This window comes from Sciurus carolinensis, chromosome 9 (assembly GCF_902686445.1).
Source record: "Sciurus carolinensis chromosome 9, mSciCar1.2, whole genome shotgun sequence".
In the NCBI taxonomy this organism is placed as follows: domain Eukaryota; kingdom Metazoa; phylum Chordata; class Mammalia; order Rodentia; family Sciuridae; genus Sciurus; species Sciurus carolinensis.
Window position 1 is genome coordinate 56,568,358 of NC_062221.1, and position 20,395 is coordinate 56,588,752.

The following is a 20,395-nucleotide window of genomic DNA, read 5'->3' on the forward strand; positions in this document are numbered from 1 at the left end:
AAATCAATAAACGCCATTCATCACATCAATAGACTTAAAGACAAGAATCATGATTATCTTGATAATTGCATGAAAAGCATTTGACAAAATACAACATCCCTTCATGTTCAAAACACTAGAAAAACTAGAGATAGTAGGAACATATCTCAACATTGTCAATGCTATTTATGCTAAGTTCATGGCCAACATATTTCCAAATGGAGAAAAACTGAAAGCATTCCCTCAAAAAACTGGAAAAAGACAGGGATGCCCTCTTTCACTGCTTTCAACATCGTCCTTGAAACTCTAGCCAGAGTAATCAGACAGACAAAAGAAATGAAAGGGATACAAATAGGAAAAGAAGAACTCAAACTACCACTATTTGGGGACAACATGATTCTGTATTTAGAAGATCTAAAAAAATTCCACCAGAAAACTTCTAGAACTCAAATGAATTCAGCAAAGTGGCAGGATATAAAATCAACACCCATAAATCAAATGCATTTCTATACATAAGCGATAAATGCACTGCAAGAGAAATTAGGAAAACTACCCCATTTACCATACTTCAACAAAAAAATTAAATACTTGGGAATAAATCTAACAAAAGAGGTGAAAGAACTCTACAATGAAAACTACAGAACACTAAAGAAAGAAATTGAAGAAGACCTTAGGAGATGGAAAGATCTCCCATGCTCTTGGATAGGCAGAATTAAAATTGTCAAAATGGCCACACTACCAACAAGTGTTATACAAAATTAAAGCAATTCTTTTTTTAAAATCTTTTTTTTATTTTTACAGACTGCATTTTGACACGTTGTACACAAATGGGGTACAACTTTTCATTTCTATGGTTGTACACAATGTAGATTCACACCATTCATGTAATCATACATGTACATAGGGTAACACTGTTTCATTCTACTATCTTTCTGTCCTCCATCCGCTTCCACCCCATTTTCCTCTATACCTTCCAAAGTTCCTTCATTCTTCTCTTCCCCCCATCACCCACCCCTCATTATATATTGTCATGCACTTATCAGAGAAAACATTTGGCCTTTGGTTTTTTGGGCTTGGCCTATTTCACTTAGCATATTTTCCAACTTCATCCATTTACCAGCGAATGTCATAATTTTATTCTTCTTTATGGCTGAGTAATATTCCATTGTGTATATATACCACAGTTTCTTTATCCATTCATCAATTGAAGGGCATCTAGGTTGTTTTCACAATCTAGCTATTGTGAATTGAGCTGCTATGAACATTGATGTGGCTGCATCACTGTAGTATTCTGATTTCAAGTCCTTTGGGTATAAACCAAGGAGTGGGATAGCTGGATCAAATGGTGGGTCCATTCCAAGCTTTCTGAGGAATCTCCATACTGCTTTCCAGAGTGGCTGCACCAATTTGCAACTCCACCAGCAACGTATGAGTGTGCCTTCTTCTCTACCTCCAAACCAACACTTATTATTGCTTGTGTTCTTGATAATAGCCATTCTAACTGAAGTTAGTTAAAATCTTAGGGTGGTTTTAATTTGCATTTCTCTAATTACCAGGGATGATGAGCACTTTTTCATATATTTGTTGATCACCTGTATATCTTCTTCTGTGAAGTGTCTGCCCATTTCCTTAGCCCATTTATTGACTGGGTTCTTTGTATTTTGGGTGTAAAGTTTTTTAAGTTCTTTATAAATTTTGGAGATTAGTGCTCTGTCCAAAGTATGTGTGGAAAAGACTTTCTCCCACTCTGTAGGCTCTCTTTTCACATTATTGATTATTTCCTGTGCTGAGAAAAAACTTTTTAGTTTGAATCTATTCCATTTATTGATTCTTGCTTTTATTTCTTGCACTGTGGGAGTCTTGTTAAGGAAGTCTGGTCCTGAGTCAACGTGGTGGAGATTTGGGCCTACTTTTTCTTCTATTTGGTGAAGGGTCTCAGGTCTAATTCCTAGATCCTTGATCCATACTGAGTTGAGTTTTGTACAGGGTGAGAGATAGGAGTTTAATTTCATTTTACTGTTTATGGATTTCCAGTTTTGCCAGCACCATTTGTTGAAGAGGTTATCTTTTCTCCATTGTAAGTTTTTGGCACCTTTGTCTAGTATGAGGCTACTGTACTTATGTGGGTATGTCTCTGTGTCTTCTATCCTGTACCATTGGTCTGCCTGTCTATTTTGATGCCAGTACCATGCCATTTTTGTTACTATTGCTCTATAGTAGAGTTTAAGGTCTGGTATTGTGATACCTCCTGCATCACTCTTCCTGCCCAGGATTGCTTTGGCTATTCTGGGTCTTTTGCTCTTCCAGTTGAATTTCATGATGATCTTTTCTGTTTCTATAAGAAATGCCATAGGGATATTAATTGGAATTGCGTTAAATCTGTATAGCACCTTTGGAAGTATGGCCATTTTGATAATATTAATTCTGCCTATCCAAGAACATGGGAGATCTTTCCATCTTCTAAGGTCTTCTTCAATTTCTTTCTTTAATGTTTTGTAATTTTCACTGTAGAGATCCTTCACCTCTTTGGTTAGATTGATTCCCAAGTATTTTATTTTATTTATTTATGTTTTTGAGGCTATAGTGAATGGAGTTGTTTTCCTCATTTCCCTTTCAGGTGTTTCATTGCTTATGTATAAAAATGCTTTAGATTTATGTGTGTTGATTTTATATCCTGCTATTGTGCTGAATTCATTTATGAGGTCTAGAAGTTTTCTGGAGGAATTTTTTGTATGCTCTAAATAGAGAATTATGTCATCAGCAAATAGTGACAGCTTGAGTTCCTCTTTTTCCTATTCGTATCCCTTTAATTTCTTTGGTCTGTCTTATTGCTCTGGCTAGTATTTCAAGGACGATGTTGAATAGAAGTGGTGAAAGAGGGCATCCCTGCCTTGTTCCAGTTTTTAAAGGGAATGCTTTCAGTTTTTCTCCATTAAGAATGATGTTGGAGCAACAAGGAATGCATCCTCCCTCTAGTTCACCATCTTGGATCCTCCTAAAGCAATTCTTATTAAAATCCCAATGACATTCTTCACAGAACTAGAAAAAGCAATCATGAAATTCATTTGGAAAAATAGGAGACCCAGAATAGCCAAAGCAATCCTTAGCAAGAAGAGCGAAGGAGGACGCATCAAAGTACCAGACCTTAAAGTATACCACAGAGCAATAGTAACAAAAACAGCATGGTATTGGCACCAAACTAGACATGTAGAACCACGGTACAAAATAGAAGACACAGAGATAAACCCACATAAATACAGTTATCTAATACTAGACAAAGGCACCAAAAACATACAATGGAAAAAAGATAGCCTCTTTAACAAATGGTGCTGGGAGATCTGGAAATCCATATGTGACAAAATGAAATTAAATTTCTATCTCTCACCCTGCACAAAAATCACCTCAAAGAGGATCAAAGACTTAGGCATTAGAACAGAGACCCTATGACTAATAGAAAAAAACAGAACCAAATATTTATTGTGTCGGCTTAGGGCCTGACTTCTTAAGAAGACTCCTAAAGCACAATAAGTAAAATTTAGAATCAACAAATGGGATGGAATCAAATTAAACAGCTTCTTTTCAGCAAAGGAAATAATCAATATCTTGAAGAGAGAGCCCACAGAATGTGAGAAAATCTTTACCACACACACCTCAGATAGAGCACTAGTCTCCAGGATATAGAAAGAATTCAAAAAAGTTAAAAACAAAAAACAAATAACCCAATCAATAAATGGGCTAAGGAACTGAAAAGACACTTCACAGAAGGAGAAATACAGTTAATCAATAAACATATAAAAAATGTCCATCATCTCTAGCAATTAGAGAAATGCAAATCAAAACTACCCTAAGATTTCATCTTACTCCAGGCAGAATGGCAATTATCAAGAATATAAGCAACAATAAATGTTGGTGAGTTTGTGGGGAAAAGGTACACTCATACATTATTGGCAGGACTGCAGATTGGGGCAACCACTCTGGAAAGCAGTATGGAAATTCCTCAGAAAACTTGGAATGGAACCAACATTTGACCCAGTTATCCCACTCCTTGGCCTATACCCAAAGGACTTAAAATGAGCATATTACAGTGACGCAGTTACATCAATGTTCATAGCAGCTCAATTCACAATAGCTTGATTGTGGAACCAGCCTAGATGCCCTTCAATAGATGAATGTATAAAGAAACTGTGGTATGTATACACAATGAAATATTACTCAGCCTTAAATAAGAATGAAATTATGCTATTTGCAGGTAAATGGATGGAACTGGAGAATATCATGCTAAGTGAAATAAGCCAATCCCCCAAAAAACCCAAAGGGTTCTCTGATAAGCGGATGTTGATCCATAGTTGGGGGCAGGGGTAGGGAAGAAGGAAGGAACTCTGTCATGCAGAAGGGTGTGAGGGGAGGGGTGGGGCGGTGGGAATGGCAAGGGCAGTAGAATGTAGACAGACATATATACACGTATGCCCTATATACATGTATGACTACCCTACGGGTGTGACTCAGCACCATGTTCAGTCAGAGGAATGAGAAGTTATGCTCCAATTGTGTACGATGTGTCTAAATGCATTCTTCTGTCATAAATAGCCAATTAGAATAAAAAGTGCTGTTAAAAAAGCTAAAGGACTAGAAATGAGCAAATCTAAAATTAATTTCACTGTCAAAAAAATGGAAGAATACAGACTCCATAAACAGTGTGAATGTGATATTAATCTTAGCTGAGAATCCAAATCATACTCTTATTTTGAAATAAAAATCACATATAACCTCATCACCCATCTATAACCACAATTAACATTTTGCTATAAATTCTTTCTAGAATTTTCCTGTAGGCATATACATTTTTTTTTTTTTTACTTTCAACTTCATTTATCTCTTTTTTACTTTTTTCACTTAATGGTGACCATTATTTGGTGTTACTAAACATTTTTCTACACACAATCCTATATTCCATGGCTACATTTTATTTTACTATATAAATAGACCATAAATTATTTCCAGTTTCCTTTTCTCAGTATTATACTTTAATTTTTGCACATCACTTTGTTTTAGGGGTGTCTATAGTAAATAATTTTTGGTACTGGGAATTGAATCCAGAGGTACTATAGCACTGAGCTACATCCCCAGCCCTTTTGATTTTCATTGTGAGACAGAGTCTCACTGAGTTGCTGAGGCTGGCCTTGCAATCCTCCTGCCTCAGCCTTTGCAGAGGCTGGGATTACAGGTCTGTGTTACTATCCTGGCTTATTGTCGTTTATTTTAAAAACTCATTTCTAATGGTTAAAAACTATGGCTTTGCTATGTTTGCTTTGAAGAAGTTGCTGAGGCTTTATTTGTAACCTAATACATAATTAATTTTTGCAAATGTTTGATGAACTCTAAAAAAGAAAGTTTCACTCTCTGCATTCTGGGTACTATACAGTTTATGTATCTTGGTGGTATTAATTAGATGACGATGTTCCTGTACTTCTGCTGTATGTTGTTTGCTTACTTGACTTGCAAAAGCCTGAGAGTGGCATTTCTCTGGGCTGCAGTAATAATTGATGCATCCATTTCCATGATAGTTACCTGGCTCTGTGACTGGGCCTCTTCATTTAGGTAAGTCAACCCTTCCTGTATGAGTCAATTATATTTTTCTTGAATTGCATTCTGTCTAATATTAATTTCATGATTCTGCTTTAGTTTTTGTTTGCATCTCCCTGCTATACCTTCTCTTGGCATCATGCTTTTTAATTTTTGCACATGATTTTGTTTTAAGGTTGTTTATGCAAACAACATGTAGTTGAATTTTAGTTTGGGGTCCAATTTGAAGTCCTTTATTTAAATCAGGTGATTTAGTTCATTTATATGCATTCTTATAACTCAGGAGTTTGGTGTCATCGTTTCCCTGTTGCTATTATTACTATTTTGAGTATTTTCTAGCTGTTGCCTTTATTTTCTTTAGCTATGTAGAGTTTGTTTCTTTGGACCTTTTGGTCTATAAGGTGGATTAGTGGAAAAATAAATTCTAAAACTATTAATTTCTAAATTTAAGTGTTGAGCATGAAATGACTCTCAGAATTGAGCCTAGGAATTAAGAACTTTTTTTCCACTTCCCATCCTTCCCTACTGACCCAAACACCAGTCTTCTCAGGCTTGAAAACAATGTAACCTGGGGTATTAAACCCAGGCCCATTGCTTCAGAATTTTTTGTAACTTTGCATATCTGTTCTTGGAATATATTTTACTTTTGTGAGCAATTTTTAAACTGGATTTACAATTATTATGTAGACATCTTCTTTTTAATTGGCTTCAGTACTAATTGCCTATTCTTTCCCCTCTTACATCCTCTTCATACTTGGTTTGATTTTTGATAGAATGCTGTGCTTACTAATTCCCACTAGCAGATTTTAAATTCTGCAATTGTTTCTTCATTTTCTTGTGATCCCTCCATTTTTTCATTCATATTTTGAATACCATGCTTCATTTTAATCTTCTGCCTTGTAAAAGCCATGCCTTCCTTTCCTCTTATGAAGACTCTAGTCTCTTGAAAGGTTCTTTCAGGTCCAGCTGGAGGGGCTCATTTTCATACTGCATGCTATTCTTTGCTCCCTTGTTTTGCATTTCCCTCAGTTCCTATGCTTTACTCTTTGCTCATTCATAAAGAAGGAAGTGTTCTATAGACCTGGCGATTGTCAAATAAAAAGTGTTTGGTCTTGTTCTCACTGAATGTTGAAATCAAAGAGTGGCAAATGAATGTGTGCACATCTCAGACCTGAGTCGAGTTTCAAGAATGTATTATACTAGAGTAACTATACTTCCATTTTATTTTCCTCTTAATGCCAGAACATTCTACTCTTTAGAATGTATCATGAATTTCTGTTTGAATGGATCAAAAGATCTCAATATTTTAAACACATCTTAATAGCTATAGATGCTTTCATTTTTAATGTAAACTCCCATATATTTTAATTTCATTGAGTTGCTTATATCCTTAATACATCCTTTATATGTTCATTTACTTTTGTCATTCAATCTGCTGAAGATTGATAGAAATATGTTAACATTCCTCTGCAGTTGTATTTTGCCAATTTTATTTTATAAAATTTGATAGCTGTCAATCAGAATAAATATTCATGATATTATAATTTCTCATAGATTCATTGTATCTTACATTCATGTTTAATGTTTTCTGTATTAAATTCTACTTTGTTTAATATTAACATGGTTTTCCTTTCTTTTGTTTGCATTTTCCTAGTACATCTATGCCCTCTCCTCCTTCTGTCACATTTTGATTAAAACAACATATATTTAGAATTGGTTTTTGCTGAATTCATGGCTCTTCATCTTTTAATAGAAATGATTAAACCACTCACACTTAATGTTATAACTAATATGTTTGACCTCACTTCTATCATCTTATTTTATACTTTCTATTTTTATGTTTCCTTGCTTTTTATGTTTTCTTCCTCAAAATTTTCCTTTTGATTTTGTGGCATTCTAGTTTTATATTTGTCTACACTTTAAAAAACATTTTTTTAGATGTTGATAGACCTTTATTTAATTAATTTATTTATTTATAGGTGGTGCTAAGGATTGAACCCAGTGCCTCACACATGCTAGGCAAGCACTCTACCCCTGAGCCACTACCCCAGATCCTTGTCTACACTCTTTAAATCTAAATTTCTCTAAGTCAACAATGAAAAGTTACTCAATGTTTCCCACAGTATGAAAGTACAAATTTAGCACTTCTATTAAATTTTTTAGGAACCTGAATTTTCAAAAAGTAAATTTTTGAAAATTTACTTTTAACTGATAAGTTAAAAACAAAAATTATATTAATGGGGTACCATGTAATGTGTTGATACAGGTATGCATTCTGTAATGTCTAAATCAGGTTAAACACATTTATCTCCTCAAATGATTATCATTCCTTTACAGTGAAAACTTTCAAAAGGTGAAAACTTTCAAATCTTTCTTCTAGCTTTTCCAAATATACAGTACACCACTGTTATCTGTAGTCACTACTGTACAATAGCACACCAGAGCTTCCTGCTCCTACCTATCCAACTGTAACCACACACGTATTAATCCACCTTTTCCCATCTCTCCTGTCCCCCACTGTCCTTGTCCCTGCCTCTGGGAACCCCCATGCTACTCTCAAATTCTATGAGATCTGTTTCTTCAGAGTCCACATATAAGTGAGATAATGTGGTACCTGTCTTTTTGCACCTGGTTTATTTCATTTCAGGATTTAACCTGAGTTTTAAGTCCATGTTTGAGTGCTTTGGGTTATTTACCTCTCATCTTTAATATTTCACCTTTTCCTTCCCAACTCATTAATTTCCCTGTTGACCAGAATATTTTGAGTAAACAACCTTTTTTCAGTACAAAATTTCAGTGGCTTACTTTCTGGATATTTTTTTTCTTCACATATTCCTGAAGAATATTCTTTTAAATTTTTTTTAGTTGTAGATGGGCATGATACCTTTTATTTATTTATCTATCTATTTATTTATTTATTTAGTGGTGCTGAGGATCGAACCCAGTGCCTCACATGTGCTAGGCAGGTGCTCTACCACTGAGCCTCAACTCCAGCCCCAGAATATTCTTGAATATAGGATTCTGGGTTGTAATCTTATCACCTCAAAATTCTGTAGCCATATATCTCAACTTCCTACAGATATTTAAGTATTACAGAATGTTGGACACTTGTTAATTTTTTCTTTGAAAATAAAATATTATTGTTCTGATTTCATGCCAGTGGATTTTTATTCTTATAATTAATAACTTTCATCAGAACATACTTTTAATTTCCCTGGTACACCGGGAACAATTTTGAACAAAACTCAGGAAAATGTTTCTATATTTTTTTATTGCAAACTTTTCTTCCTTTTCCTGTTTCCCTTTCTAGAAAGATTCTGTATTTGTATATTTAGCGTGCTGAACTGCAGCCTCCGTGTTTGTCACTCATTATTCCATTGCTTTGTGCGTTTTCCATCGGTACTGTGAGGATGCACATTCATCTTGAGTTTTCTGCTTTGTTCTAAAGTTCATGCTTCCATTGCATGATTTTAATTCTGCAAAATGGTTCATCTATCCAAATGTATCTCCATCTGGATCTTTCTCTCTCTGACACCCCAAATTTAACCTGCCCTGAGCTGAACTCATTATCTAGTGCCACTCTGCTCCTGTTCCCTGTTTCTCTTGGTTGATGCAATCACCATTCTCCCAGGTGCGCAGGGTAGGAACCTGGAGGTGTCCTCGATTCCCCTCCCACTCATTCCACTCACATTCACTCAGTTACAAGTTCTTTCCAGATTCTGTCCCTGCTTCCATGCCCAGTGTCCCATGAGCAGTCCTGCTTCCTTCCTCTCTATTCTCCTTCTTACACTACAACCTAAGGGATTGCTCTAATATTAAAATTCAACCATGTCGGTTCCCACTTAAATTTTTCAGTGCCTTCTACAACAATTTCAAGAATAATGTGTTGGACAAGACGAGGGCCCAACTCCTGCCTACATTTCCAGACTCATCTCCCATTACTTCCTGACTTGGGAGTTTCTGCTCCAGCTACAGTGAATCACCTGACAGCAACAGTGACAAGAACTGCCTCTGAGCCTTTGCTGATACTGTTCTCTCCACCTTTATGTTTCAGATCAAGCTCATTTACTCCCGAGTACTTCCTGATCTTCTTGGTTGGATTCTTTCCCAGGTTGTAGAGGAGACCCACCCTTGACTCTCATCTATGGATAATACTGCATCATATCTGTTTCTGGGTGTGTTCCACCCAGCTGCTAGAAACCCCTTTGGTCCTCCCCAGAAATTAGTTCTATACCTAGTACAGAAATAGGTGCTCAATACAAATTTGCTGATTTAATATTGGTTTAATATTAGTTTCATGGTTGAGCAAGTCTCCACAGGAGAGCATCTGTTGTGATTTGCATGACTTAAGAATTTGAGACCGTATGGGCTTTGGGGAAGAAAGGACTTTCTCTGGCTGTAGGAACATATGGTTACTGGCTTCCTAATAGTTAAGAAAGGTCACTTTGTGATCAGTTGGACATGCTGGCACAAGAAAAGGGAAGACACTGGACTTCCGCCAGTGGGTTTCCTGGGGTCAGGTTCTGGGGGTTATAAACACCCCTGCTGATGGGACTTTAAGATGGGGAATAAGGAGAGATTGGATGAGAATACCTACTTTATGTGACTCCCAAGTGGAAAGAGCACTCTGACCCTCCGGGAGATGGTGACAGTTTCCTATACTTGATTTACTTTAACCAAATGTGGGGAGACTGAGGCAACTGGTGAAGTGCTGTGGGCTGCTGTTACGAGACAGAAGGGTAGAGAAAAGCCACCAGGGAAGGAAAACATTTAAGCCAAAACATTTCAAGCATTTCAGCATCTGAGGATCAAAGTGGCCTTGCAGATGTCTGCCTGCTTAAACAGCAGATCAAGGAAATACCAGCAATAGAGAATCTGGTCATTACCAAGAACTTTGATAAGATTCCTATGATAGAAAAGAGAGAGAGAAATGTGAACTAATGGTAGTATGACAAGTTGAATACATGTTCTAAATAAGTGGATTGGATTATTTTCTACCTTTATGGAACCTATAGTGAAATGACTCGGAACCCTGAAATCTTAAGTCATTTTTATTGATGACTTAGGCAAAGAAGGCATGCTCATGAGATTGGGGCATGGCTGGAATGGACAGTGGAACACTGGAGAGAAATCACAGAAGTATGTGGGCAAGCTGGCAAGACAGACTGAACCGAGTAAGACAAAATGAGGAATGAAAGAAGTTGTTCCATCTGTAACCCAAGTATCATCTGTACCAGCGTGGGGTGGGGGTGAGGGGATGGGTGAGACAATTCAGGGGTGAGTTTTAAGGAGAGGTGGGTTATTTCAGTTAATACTAAGAGGTGTCAATGATATAAATTCCTAATTGGACCTTAGAAGATTTTTTTTTGTTTGCTTTGGAAATTCTTTATTCACAGATTTAACAACTTACTTGTGCAATGAAGAAGTTGGATAGTCCAAAACATTAAAAATAACATTTGCAAGTGCACTAGCATTACTTACAACGATTGGCATATTCACCACAAAGTTTATCTTCTACAAAGCAATATTCTTTAGCCAAATTTTAGTGAAAGTTTACGGGAAAGGAAATTTTAAATAATTTAATATTCACACTTCACTTATTTGTCCTGTCTACTCCCATGGTAGGTGTATGTCCTGGGCAGGCGACAACTAATAAAATTACTATTTCAGTCATCTGCAGAACGTTCACCTAACCATCCTATATATCCATACTGCTTAAAGAATGAGAGCTCTTTTTTAGACCTAAGAGGATTTAAACAAAAACAGGAAATGTGGTACGAAGGAGTGATAATCTCACTCTTCTCGGTGCTGATTAGTCCTCCCTTGAAAATATGAATTTTATTCTTTAAGAAAAAGAAATTGGCCGGGCATGGTGGTGCACACCTGTAATCCCAGCAGCTCAGGAGGCTGAGGCAGGAGGATCACGGGTTCAAAGTCAACTTCAGAAACATAACGAGGCCCAAAATATCTTAGCAAGAACCTGTCTCAAAATGAAATATAAAAAGGGGCTGGGGATGTGGCTCATTGGTTATGCATCCCTGGGTTCAATGCTTGGTACAAAAAAAAAAAAATTAGAGAAAACCGAGTGATAATGACAGTGGGGGTACTGCAGCAAGAGGCCCACTAGGCAGGATGGGGCAGTGGGGGGACTTGGCCAGGGAACAGGAGCCAGATTACTCTGTTCATGGGCTTTGAGATCCTGGTCAAGCCAATATTCCTCTTGGGAGCTGTGACAGGACTCCCCAGGAGAAGCACAGAGGATGGTGGCAGCTGGCTCTCTCTCTCTAAGGTTCTGGTCCTCTGGTCAGGCTACATGATGGGTAAGTTTCTTTAGCCCTTCCTAATCCAGCCAGGGACAGGGCCTCTCGAGTCCCTGAGCACAATTCTGCACTCTTGAAATGCAATTCACAAATGATAGTGATCATTTCCCTTGGAATGCCTTCAAAAATATACCTTCTCTGACTTCCTGGGAAGCCAAGATGGTGATAATTCACATCAGAAGTGCCACACACAGCAATTATTAAGGGAATAAAGCAAAAGATCTAAAAGAATAGACTTTGGAATCATATGGACTTGAGTTTAAAATTCAGCCTCTCCTTTGGGCTTGCCAAACACAGCCAAGTTACTGAAATTTTCTGAGACTCAGTTTCCTTGTCTGTGAGATGGGGTTAATTCAGGTTTGTAGTAATGCAAATATTAAGATAATTCATGTTCAAATATACCACAATATGAGACATGGAGTAGGTGGCCAATAAAGGCTATAACTAGTATTTTCATGACATTTATTACCACCATCCCTCTTTCTTCTTCCCTCCCTTCATCTCCTCTGGGCTAGGCATGATGCCAGTGTAGATGGTATGGTAGAGAAAACAAAATGGACATAGACACACCCCTTGCCTGCACCAAGTTTACACTCTAATCAGATAGTGTTCAGTTGAACTTTTAGCAGTGATGAAATATTCTGAACGTGCATTCTCCAATTTGGTGACCAAAAGCCACATGTGGTGTTTATTAAGCACTAGAAATCTGACTAGCATGACTGAAGGACTGGATTTTTAATTTTATTTTATTTCAAAGCTTTAAATGAACATGAAAGAACTACATATGAAAACCGACAGGTACCTTTCTAAGACTGACCAGGCTTAACAGAATAAAGATGCCTTGAAAGAGAAATGCATACAAAGAACCCAGTACAGTGCCTGGAAATTTTTACTTTTTCATTCATCACATTTAATTGTCAGTCATGCATTGAAACAATCTCAGGTGCTATAGATAGAGGAAAGAATTAGGCGTAGTCTCTGTTCTCAGGGAACTCACAGTTTAGTGGGGGATATGCAAATAAGTGATTTCACCACAATGAGGTAAGTGTACATACAGGTGCTGTGGGTGCAGCTCAGAGGCCCGACTTCAGTGAGCAGCAGGGGAGGCTTCTCAGAAGGACAATTTAAGTCCTTAGCTGAGTCTTGCAAAAGTAAATCTCAGAGTGGGGTTCAACTGTATTTACTTCATGTGCAACTGTAAATTGTACCCCAGGGTCAAGCCCACTGCTGGTGGCAGAGATGACTCTGAGGCAAACACAGATCTAGAGAAAACTCATAGCTAGGGCCAGTTTGCTTTCGTCCAAAATTGTGTGTGTGTGTGTGTGTGTGTGTGTGTGTTCGTATTGCCCAATTCGATTCCTTGTCTGCAAGTCGCATTTCTTCCACCTGGGACATTTTTGTGATGATGCGTATAATCTTATTTTAAAAATTGTTTTATTAGCAGTTACTGATCTTGAGTGGTGTGTGTGTGTGTGTGTGTGTGTGTTTGGCCAAACTGTTACTTATAAGGAAATATCAACTCCTATTTTGATTTGGTTGTGGAATTCTACATGCATGAGTGAGGGTCATTATAGTTACTTGTATGAAGAAGTGGATGTTATGTTATGCACATTCATATATTTTTTAACATTAGTTTGATTTGCTTAAAATTAATATGTGACCTCTAGCCAAAGAATTCTGCATATCTTTATATGATATGGTTTCTATAATCACACTTGAGTATATAAAGTAAGGTGATATGTGTGGTTCCTTCTCCCATGGGGTCAGGGAATGTTCATGTGGTGTGGCTTGGTCATGTGAGGCAGTTGACAATTTGAGTCGCTAAGGGTCACCTGCTTTCACAGAGTTGCCTCTGGTGAATGGAAGTATAAGTTGGTACAGCCCTTTTGAAAAAATTGACTTCTGCTATATGTTAGGACCTTTCAAACAGTTGTGCCCTTTGGCCCAGTGATTCTACTTCTGGGAATCTACCCAAAGGAAGTAATTGGAAATGTGTACAGAAAAGACTTTGCCCAGAGTTATTTGTAGTTGTTAATGATAGGAAACAACTTACATGACTAACAGTGTGATAATATTCAGCCAGGAAAACGATTTTCATAAAAGACTTTTGCTGCAACACCAATTGAGAAGAAAAGTAGAGAAGCAATAGCTACAGAAGCGAAGCATCCACCTTGGGGGTTCAGGTAGGTTGGATTTGAATTCTGGCTCTGCCACTTACTAGCTGCCTGATTTGAGCAAGTCACCTGAACTCTATGCAATCCTAGAAAAATGGAGTTGATAATAATACTATCTATCTCAGAGAGCCTTCTGAGGACTAAATGACATAATGAGTATAAAATGCTCAACGCCATGAAAAGTACATTTACTAGGTTACCTATAAATGTTGGCCCTCTACAGACTGTATAATTTCAAGTCATAAAAATAGATGGAAAAGAAATATGCCAATATAGGAACAGTGTGAGACCTGGGTGGTGAAATTATGAACCATTTGTTTCTTTGCAGTTTTCAACTTGCCAAATTTTCTGCAATGGACACAAATGACTTTTATACTAAAAGGTACACTATAGGGTTGTAATACAGTCAGATATTTTTAAAAAAGAATTTTACCACAATGAAAGTACTTCTCTTCCTTCTTCCTCTTTCCCTTCCCCCGAAGGAGCTGGGGACCAGCCCTGGCAGAGCCTATCTCACACATGCACAGCCTAGGCTGGGAGTGTCAGGGTTGAAGGGATCCTTGACACTTTCTCATAGTGTTGTGTTGAGTTGAGGGGAAGCTAGAATGAATATCTTAGTAGCCTCTCTTATCTGAGAGTCTACATTCCAAGTTGCTCTGATGTTTATCACCTTATCACCCCCTCCCCCACAAGTCTTGGTTGATCTGAACCAAACATTATATAAAAATGTAAGGTGGGAAGGGCTTATCTACCAGCTTCCTACCAAAACCCTCTCAGAAAAATATCTGCCATAGAGCCTATAATGCTGGACTTAAACATTAAAGGCAACTGGCAAAACAAACAAAACAATAAAACCCCACTTGGATCACGAGTAAAGCAGAAAGTTAGCTTCGTGGAAGTCACTATTTAATGAGTACAATTTCTATTCAGAGTGGAATTTCTGGCAAATATATCCCTCTCTAACATGACAAATGTGGAAATACCTTCCTACCTTAGGACATAATCCCTGGAATGAGAAGGGCATAAAGCATAAAAGGGTATGTGCGTGCGTGTGTGTGCACTCAGTTTGTGACCAGACCTTGACATTTGAGCCCTATGATCTAATGTCCTTCATTGACAACGAAGGTGCCCTATGCTCCAGCAAGTGGCTCTGCCAGCTGTATTTTATAACAGAATCCCAGGCACAGAAATAACCAAGTCGATGCCCCCATCTGGACCAGAGGGGTAGCTTCCACTCCTGTGCCCTGACTACTGTTCCTCAACATGTCTAGAGGCGACCTCTGGGCACTCCAAATGCAAGACGCATGAAATGAAAGCATGACAGACAGCCCTCCTAGGCCTTCCTCCCCTCAGAGAGGTCATCGTATGCTAATGAGGCCTGGGGAGATAACCGCGCAACACAGACCAGCCAGACCACAGGTTCACAGCGCTCCCGCGCGCCACTGCGGCGCAGCCACAAATCAACTTGCGCTGCAACAGACCCTCCTGCCGCCTGGGGCGATTGGGGGAAGGGTCTTCACTGCCACCCTGAGTTTCACAGCTGGATCGCTCACGTCTGGGTAATGTCTCCTCTGCCGCTTTGCTAATGTCCCATGCTTTCCACTGCAGTGATGGCGGGGATGGAGGCGACATATCAGAATCACCTGTAGGGCTTTGTAGAGCTCCACAGCCCCCTCCCCAAATTCTATTCTGCTCGATCAGAGGGAAAGACCTCAGAATATGCAGGACGAGGTGGACTGGTGGAGTTTGTGAAAGCCCCACAGGTGATTCTGGATGCGCACCCCTCAAGACACAAACACACGCGGACACATCTAGCTCTGAGGCTACACAGGTTAGCGTTATATTTTCTTCCTGATCCTCCCCTTCTTCATCTGCCAAGTTGTCTATGATGTTCTCCTCAGCTCTCCTGCTGAGCCCACCAACCCAGAGGCTTTGTGGAGTGCCTCAGAGTCTGGCCGCGGGACTGGAGAAGGCACTGGTCGCCAGACATTAGGAAAAGCGTCTCGTGCTCTTCGCAGCTCTGTGCTCCCTGGAGCGCAAACTCGATACCAAGGAGCCAAGGTAAGTCCAGAAGGGAAGAAATTGGACCAGTTGCTTCAACAAACTGCCTGTAGCAAGGCCGCCTTTCGTTCGCACGGTTTTAGGTTTGGGGGCCTCCTAATCACAGAAGGAGCCGGCGCCCCACCCTGCACCTCTCCAGTGGAGCATCCCTTCCTGCAGCTTTGTGGCAGGTGGCACTGCCAGGGCGGGTGCAGTGGCCTCGTCTGCAGCCTCTTCCCCGACCACGGGACCAACTCCCGCTTTGCCCTCCTTTTCCAAGTTGCTACACCCCGCGCCTCCGGAACTAGAGACCCCCTCCTTCACGACGGCAGCCGTCTTACCTCACTATGCAACACTTGGTTGCGCGGTTGCCTGGGGCACTCCTTTCTCGAGGCTTATTCCCTTACTTGGGAGGAAAGAGGAACCGAGAGAGAAAGGGGACCGAAGCTGGCGGCTAGGCGTCTTCCCGCCCGCGCAGCCCTCTCGGGGGAGGGGGATGGCGGCTGGCGTGCGCGGCGCGGAGATAAGGCGACCCGCCTGTGGTTAGGCAGCTCCAGGGTCTTCCACCTCTGCCCGGGGATCCGCAGCTTGAAAGCAGTCTATCTCGCCTGCCCGCTAGTACGGCACTGCGGCTTTGCACCCTGTCCCTCGCAGCCTGGCAAGTCCAGCTGCCACTCTTCACTGCGGAGCCCGGCCCCTGGGCTCAGAGCCCGCCCCCTCCACGGCCCCGCGCGCGCGCATACACACGCTCCACACACAAACACGCGCGCATATACATACACATACGCGCGCGCACGCACACACATGAATGCGGATACATTCAATGGGAACCTGCGCCCCTTTGATGTAACTTGAGTGCGGGCAGGTTGGGGCTCTTCGTATTCGCAGGGCTTTGGTTTGGTAGGAGGAGTTACGGGCTTAGAGGTGCAGAAAGGATAGAGCAGTGATGGGCATCAGGAGCCAGCTGACCTGTTGGTGGAAGATAATTGTTAAAAAATAAAATCTCCACTGGGTGTTTCCTTTTCTCAGTCTAGAAACCTAGGGGTCAAGTTGCTTTAATATCCTAACCAAATTAGAGAAAAAAGTAAAAATCAGCAAGTTCTCTCTGTTTCCCAGGAACTCAATGTTGTTAGTATTTAAAGTATTGCCCCTGTCCGTGGAGACATTTCTCACAACTCTGACCCTGGTGGCAGCGGATTGGTGGCTATTCAACCTGAAAAGATTTTCTCCCCAGGTATGTATGGTGGGGGTGCTGTGCAGCCTTCCAGAGCTGGAGGCTGATGGATAAATCAGGTCTCAGGAGTGTAGTTTGTAAATCTCCTCCCTTGCTTTTAGGTGACCTTGAACTGTTTCTCACAGAACAAATAGACCAATTTTTTAAAAATGTAGAAAAACCCAGAATGGGACTGGGAGTGAAGGGGAGAGATGGGGAGAGGCCCCACTGGCTAAGGCACTATAACTTGTTGCTGCTTCTCTTTCCATGACGTGAATGTCTACGTGGGGGGTGATGGTGATGGTGATGCTATTTCAGCCATGTCACACCAGCGGGATGACTTCTGTCCATTTCACACCACATTTAGAGTCACCAGGAGTTTAGACTCTCATCTGTAAAATATGTGGAGTTTACCAGTTTCCACAGCTGAGAATTCTTTTCTGCTAGCGGGCAATGAAGGTCCCTGGGCCAGGACTGCAGCCAAGAAAAACTTTCTGCAGAGTGCAAAGGCGCCCAGGGACCCTGGGTGGCTGGACATTTGGGGAAGACGCTGCATGTATGAATGTCAAATAGCCCTGAGGACCCCAATGATCAGTGTTCATACTGAGCAATCTGCAGGCAGGCGGATTAGATGGATGAGGAACTGAAGCCCAAAGAAGTCCCTGAGGTTTCAGATGGTGATGAAAGCAGAGCTGATACCAGAACCCTGTACTCATACTTCAGCCTACCATTCACACTTCATCCTATCCCCCTGGTTTGGTTTTCAAAGCTCCCTTCAGCTAGTTTGAAATATTATTGGTGAAGGTGCTCTTTTATTTGCTCTTGTTTCCCCTTCACTCACTAACTCATTTATTTCAGAACTATTTATTAAGTGTCTGTTACATCTTCAGGCATTTCTCCCTGTCTCCAGTTCTGGGTCTTACTTGGGAGGAAAGAGAAAAGGGGAGACAGAAAAGACTTTAAACTGCTCCAGTCCTGTTCTTTGTCGAGGATGTATCTTCACTGCGTAGGTTGCATGGATGGGGAAGACTCAGTTCTTGTTTTCCCAGCTCGATCCTCCATGATGGAAAACACTCTCGCATGCATGTCACGAGAAAAATGTTCTAGCCTTGTCTGTTCCTGATTTGTTCTAAAGAAGGTTAAACTGAAGGAGAGCCTGTATTTCACTGAGTATAATGTTAGATTGGAGGATGCGTGAGAGCAGTTAGGAGTTGAGGCAACATTGAGTTTTTCTGCCTGTCAGGATGGAAAGACAATGAGCTGAGTGTGACAAATGGGAAAGACATGTGTAGACAGTATGGAGATTCAGCTTGGCTGGGAGCACATTAAAGAAGAATGATGAGAAACTCTCAGGACAAGGCTGCCAAGTAAGGACTTGGAGAATTGCATTGTTTGCAAAGATGGGTAAGTAGTTTGCTATAAGGTGAGCTATGAAAGTACCTGTTCCTATAAAATAAATCACTTCTACAGTCAAGATTGTTCACCAGTTTGTTTGTGAATGAGTCCTTTGGGGAAGTCAGGCTGGTGCATAGTTAATTAAGCATCTGGGTTGATGCAGGATGAGTACCCAGAATCCTTTGTGAACAGAGGTCTAGAAGACACTGACCACTAGGTTACATACTAGTAACATAAAGGAATAGTGTTCTAAGAGAGATCTAAGCAACATGGAAGGCAAAGTGGAATGGGGGTGCTAAGAAGCACCAAGAAGAAAGGGTAGTGCTCTTGGAAGCAGCGTGGAGGAGACAGGGTTTGGGATGGGACTTGAAAGAAACAAAGGGATTTGACCCAAAGAGCGGCAGGAAAGGGGCACTCTAGACTGAGATAAAGCAAAAACAGAGAAATAGGACAACTCATGGTAGGTTCTGGGTCTTCCCAGCAGAAGAGAGGAAGTTCGGGACAGTATTGTAGAGGGCCTCCAAATGTCCTGCTGGGAGTGTTGACACAGCAAGGAGCTATGTGTGTGTATGTGTATGTGCATATGTGTTTTTGTTGTTGTTTTGTTTTGCTTCCATTTGTTTATGACAGGAAAGATGCTGGGAAGTGTTCAATACAGCTTTCCCAGGTAGGCCTTCCCCCATCAGAATGGAGAGCGGAGGAGGGTTGTGGGGGAAAAGATCTTGTTGCTGCCCTTACAAAGAGCTACAGCTCAGGTGATTCAGGAGCTCACTGCACAGGGCACCCAGTTGGGGAACTGGATTCTAGCCTGCACTCCACTGGCCCAGTCACGCAACCTGAAAAGGCTGGGTCTGACCAGGGGAGGGGCACCTTTTTTCCAACCTGCAAAGAGGCCCAGCTCCTGAGTCTTTTCTTCGAAAAGACAGAAGCAACTGTGGAACAAGTGAAAATTTATTGAGCATTTGTTATATGTGCAAATACAAGTTGAAAAAGAAAGGCTCTTAAAGTCAGAACTGTTTGTGAGTTTGCACACGTTACTGCTCTTGACGCAGGCTGTAGGGTACTGAGGAGGAAACTCAGCTTCTCTCCTCAGATCATTTGCAATCTGGGTCAACAATAAAACACTCAAAATGCCTAATAAGCAGTAAAAGAAATACAGAATCAAGTGTCAAACTATATAGAGAAGACTTGGGATGTGAGAAGGGAAACCTGCTCCAGGTTTGAAGAGTCCAGTGGGCTTTGGGGAGGAGGGCTGGGTTTGGGAGTGGCGCAGGTACTGGTTCTAGGTTAGAGAAAGGACTTGTGAGCAAAAGGCCAGAGGCGGGGAATCTGGGGGCTTCTGAGTGTGGGATTTTAGGCCCCGTGGCTTCCCTAACACCTTCCCCAGTCACAGAAGCGCTCTGATGAGTCACCTTTGTTTTTGAGAGACAGGGCAGTTTGAGATGTTTAACTGGCTCAACACTTTACATTCTCTGAGATTTCTCTGTTGGCAGCCAACACTCACCCTGTTGCTCTGGGAACACATCATCCAAACCAGCAGCTGATGCCTGGTTTCCACTGCCAAGGCAAAGCAAAAACTGAGGCAGGTACCTGTAGCTGGAAATCTTTAAGTCCCACGGTCTCTCACCAGCTGGGTGGCACTTGACCCTTTGAGCACAGCTGAGAACAGGGCTACCAAGCACAGGGTAGGC

General features: G+C 40.8%; 1 protein-coding gene across 6 annotated transcripts in view; it reads right to left on the bottom strand.

The window, feature by feature from the left end:
• Dgkg (diacylglycerol kinase gamma) overlaps nucleotides 1–16,860 on the bottom strand; it is a 207,793-nt gene extending 190,933 nt beyond the window's left edge. For 5 of the 6 annotated variants that reach the window (XM_047563810.1, XM_047563811.1, XM_047563809.1 and 2 more), the window contains exon 1: nucleotides 16,438–16,860. The gene's annotated coding sequence lies outside the window, so the exon portion shown is untranslated. The remainder of the gene's footprint in view (nucleotides 1–16,437) is intronic. The other variant, XM_047563812.1, reaches the window with a different exon arrangement.
• Between the last annotated feature and the right edge of the window lie 3,535 nt (nucleotides 16,861–20,395).